The 4,868-nt window shown below is 34.4% G+C and overlaps 1 non-coding gene across 1 annotated transcript; it reads left to right on the top strand.

Annotated features, from left to right (window-relative positions):
• The first annotated feature begins 685 nt into the window (after nucleotides 1-685).
• Nucleotides 686-792, top strand: LOC128248185 (U6 spliceosomal RNA). The gene has a single exon (XR_008264485.1). It is a non-coding gene; the product is annotated as a U6 spliceosomal RNA (small nuclear RNA).
• Nucleotides 793-4,868: the final 4,076 nt, after the last annotated feature.

Here is a 4,868-nt window from a genome sequence, read left to right as displayed (position 1 = left end):
TTTCTCGCATCTGGTTTAGTTTGCTGCGAATATACTTTCCATTCGAATTAATCCATATGCATATACACGTATACATATGTATATGCGCGTGTTTGTATATATATATATATATATATATATATATATATATATATATATATATATGCATCAGTTTATCTTTATACATGTTTATATATGTGTTTGAATATATTCATATGCGTAACTGCAATTGTAACATTTTTTGTAATTGTAAATGTAGCTGTTTATAAAGTTAACCATGTAACGTTCAGATTGACATATGTCAATTGTTATTGCATTAAATGAATAAAAAATAGCATATAATATTAGCTCTCTTCTATGTACATTTTACAATTTTCGCCCAGTATATGATCAACTTTACATAACCGATGCTAAAAAGACCTTAAGTGCCATACAAAAGTACGACAAAGCTCAGGATATTTATCTAACGTGATGAACATTGGCAGTTTTCTGTTTTCACAACGAAGGTGCAAAACTAATAAGCCTTTGAGAAATTTGAGAGTCGATTACAGTAACCCAGTGATAAACTGGTATTTCTTTTATTTACTGCGAAAGGACGAAAGGCGAAGACGACTGCGATGGAATTAGAACTGACGGGAGAAATGTTGCCAAGCATTTTGTTCGGCTCCTAACGACTTTCACTTTGCCATTTTAAAAATTAATTTGTGTATTTAAATTGGCAGTGCCTATGCTAAAATTCAAATGCTGTACAAAAAATTATCATGACCTCTGCGTAAGAATGTTACACATATTCGTGAAGCTTTCCATACTTTTCTTGAATTTTCCTCCGTAAACACATCCGATGTATCAAAATATGTAAAAGAATAAAAGTATAACTCTTGTGTCTGCGAGAAAAAGTTAAGTAAGTATGAGTACACTTCGAGCAAGCCTCTGATGTAAGGCAAAATAATTTTCTGACGATTCATGAATTTGGTATCCTTCCAGAAAATATGGATATCATAGTTTCCCCGTGATACCATGAAGGATATTAAATTCATCCTGTTCACCAAATGTGTAAACCATTTAATGTTTCAATGATTATTTAGTGTAGCACAATGACGAACATAGGCGCAGGCATTGATTTGGAATCATTTTGTTTCAGGCTCGGTCCCATTGCAAGAAACTTCGACTAAACCCACGGGCCAAGCAATGCGTTATAAATGACTTTTGTAGACGGAAACTATAAAGAGAACCCATTTTATGTATATATAGATCGCTAACCACTACACACATTTTTTTCTCTTCTTGTTTCTTTCTGTGTTCCTTTCTGTAGAAGAGCGAAGGCTCGAAACGTTAAAGACTTTTTCAATTCTCGAAAGTTATACTAATACATCTGTTTGTTTTCTACACCACCTATCTTCGTCTTTTGTTTTTTTTTTGTGAATTCTCCCTATATATATATAAACGGTGGGGGAGGCGTACGTTTGTACTTATGTCAGTCTTTGCACCCGCGGCACCACCATTTGCAACTGGTGTAGGTTTCATCAGGACCACTCAACATGGTGGTTCGGTCAAACGGATGGAAAGCATATATACCAGGCTTCAAAGTAATACGTTTTCATGTTTCTTTTAGACACTTCCTATTTTTAACTTTCTACTGTAATCTGTGTTTTTAATTTCTTTTTCTTGAAATGTAATTTTCTTCCTTGTCTGGAGAGTTACATTATGTTTTGTTGCATTTTATGAATTCATTTATTGTATATATGGTCGGCTGTCTTGTGCTACACTTATTTTCAATGAAACATTAAAATTTCATTACATTTCGAAGAAATTACATTGTCGAAAAATAAGCAGCATCTGAATGCTGGGATCGATACGATCCAGTTGCGCCTTTTCTTAAGTTTCTTCAGTTGTACGTTTACAAGAAAGGATTATCATTATTGTTTGCATCAAGGATTCAGTTATCTTTTTCAATGGCTTGTACCAGACTGATTTTGTTATATAAAATCGAAGGTATTGTATTATTTAAATTACGTAGTCTACAGTGAATTGTTAACTTTTGAACCAATCGGATTGCGTGAGTGTGCAGGTCGCCATTAATGCGATGAAAACTTTGACACAGATAATAAATGATTTATTAAAGTTAAGAGTTTTATTGTGTCTTTGGAATGGCTAATATGTGGCTTCCAGGTCATGTTGATTTAAATTCATCACGCTGTTTCATGTCAAATCTCTTTCGCAAATATGTCTCCAAGATTCCATTTCAATTTTGGGAATATTGTCATTGGTTATACAGGATTTAATATTAATTATTAAGCAAAGTTGACATTCTGTTCTTTATTCTGGAACACGCGATTCTAAACAAAGTATTTTACGTGCTTCTATATATCATGCACATCGCTATAACTTCCCTCACCATCAACATAATACTCCGGTATTCCGGGTAGACCACTGTGACATACTTCTCTATTTTATTCGTAATAATCGAGTCGATTACTAAATGTTAATATTGCCTAAATGATCGAATTTTCAAAGGAATTAGTGTAGCAACAATCTTAAAGAAATACGGAATATAATGAGATATTTTAATTGTTTCTTTACTAACAGATGTATGCATTTCCGATGACTTTATTCCTCCTTTTAAATCTTCTCAACAGTGTTACGAATGCTCCATATGGTAAGACTGAATATTCTTACGTCTTCATCTACTGCATTGAAATTGATGAGTGTATAAGATTCTGATATACCTGCCATTAAAAGCCTCCATGTCTTCTTTCCATGCAGCATGCAAATTAACTTGTGATATGCATGAAAACTTTCACTCCTCTTAGTTACAGGTCGGTAAACGTCCTATATCATTGGACCTTTCAAGCAAAAGTTGTTAACTTATCGATCCCCATCATCTAAAGTCGTATAACAAAATTACGAAGTATAAATCTTCATTAAAACTTAAACCTTCATTCTTTTGTGTAAATAACACGTTCTAATGAGAAATATTTAAAGAAAATGAATGAAAATACTAAGCGAAATTGAGAGGAAAATAAAATAAAAATTCACTCGGATGATATTGAGGTAGTCGAAAAATTTAAAGGGAAATATTTGTTTACTAAATTCTAATTACATCTATATTTGACTGGAAATTTTCTAGATGTCGTTCGCTAATCATCCGGCACCCTTAATGCTCAAAGTTGCTTCAGCTTCTTATCGATCTCTTGGTTAGCAACAGACAACTCGGGGTCAATATTCACTGCTGCATTGGCCTCTGCACATGAGCGCTTTCGTCATTCATACGATTACGAAACTTACTAAGACCTAGCAATCATATATCATAATTGAAGGAATTTAAATCAAGCAGAATTTATACTAAACCACATATGCTAAACCACTGAGCCATGTCGTAAAAATGGAAACTAACCTGTCTTTTTAAATGTTATAAATGAATTTCTTTAACAGGTTGTCCAGTATGTTACTATCATTCAAGTTGTTTTTGCGACGAGAAGAATAAGCATTTACATACATTAGATGATTGCAACGTGGTAACATGTTTCAACACAGTAACGAAAATGATGAAAACCTGTAAGTAATAAATAGTAACTGATATATACTTCTTCTCATTTTGCATATGAGATAAATTAATTAATATTTTTTTATGTGTTAATACTTACATTTTCTACATTTATTAGTGAAAATATATTAATTTTGTTTCGTAAACTTTTCTAACATATAGAGAGAATTAATGATGGATGTAAGTCGATAAAGTGACTATGAGGAGAAAAGATGTAGAAACCTTTCCACAAAGTTGTTTTTCAGAATTTATAACTGTGCAAAGCCGCTGATGGAATGATGGTGGTTTAGGAACACTCATACTGCACTAATATGTTCTGTTCAAAATTGGCGAAAGCTACTGATACAAAACAGTTGCTGGTGGAAATCGTCCAATGATGGAAAATGTTTAACATTCAATTAAAATTTAGGTTTAAAATGGATTACTATACGATGAAAATAAACCCCAAAATATATTATTACTTTAATATCAGGTTGCCCAACTATTTCTTTTTACTTTAATTAGATTAAGGCAATTTAAACAAGGAATATCTCCAGGTCAAGCAGCAATTTTGCAATAAGCGTCAGCATAGCACTAGTACTTTGGATATACGGTTAGAACGACATGGGAAAGATTTGGGGGACATATGCTTTAAGCCAACAATTTGCAGAAGACCTTGGGCTAGATCAAATAAGAGATAATTGCATAATATCCAAAGACTCAGTTGGTTACGCATGTTTGGGATTAATAGATAAAATATATTATGTTTGCTTCACCTGGATCAACTCTATAGGCCAGAATTTCTCATGCTGTGTCGGCTTCCCTCGCCGCAGCATTCACTCCATTCCCCTCGTTCTCTCGTCATTCTCCTCCACGTTGTACCAAACATCTTTTTTTCATCATCTTCTCACCTGTTTGGACGTCTTCCGATTGGAGGCTTCCTATCGTGCGGGTATCACTCGACAGTTGTACGCGTCCACCATCGTAGCTTTGTGCGGTGATATTTTGCAACAACTTACTTCACTGAAGTTCTGTCCCCGATCTCCTAGTACCAAATGTGACCTCTTAGCGAGAAGCCAAATATATACTTTTCCATAGCTCTCTACGCTGTAAGCAGATGTTGTCTTCTCTTCGTCAAGGAGCAAGACTCACATGCGTATAACATTGAAGGCAAGAATGTGCTTTTGAAAAGGTTGGCGCAAGTTGCCCTGTCTAGCACATCCTTAACCGAGTTGAATGATTGTCACCAAGTTCTTACCCGTCATGCGATTCTACTCTCCGTGTCTAAATTCATAGTCACTTCTATTTCATCGCCTCCAAGTGTTAGGCGACCCACTGCTACGCATACAGACACATAGACGATATG

The sequence above is a fragment of the Octopus bimaculoides genome, chromosome 6 (assembly GCF_001194135.2).
Source record: "Octopus bimaculoides isolate UCB-OBI-ISO-001 chromosome 6, ASM119413v2, whole genome shotgun sequence".
Classification (NCBI taxonomy): Eukaryota; Metazoa; Mollusca; class Cephalopoda; order Octopoda; family Octopodidae; genus Octopus; species Octopus bimaculoides.
The sequence above is the reverse complement of the archived record's forward strand: the minus strand, read 5'-3'. Positions and strand labels throughout refer to the sequence as shown.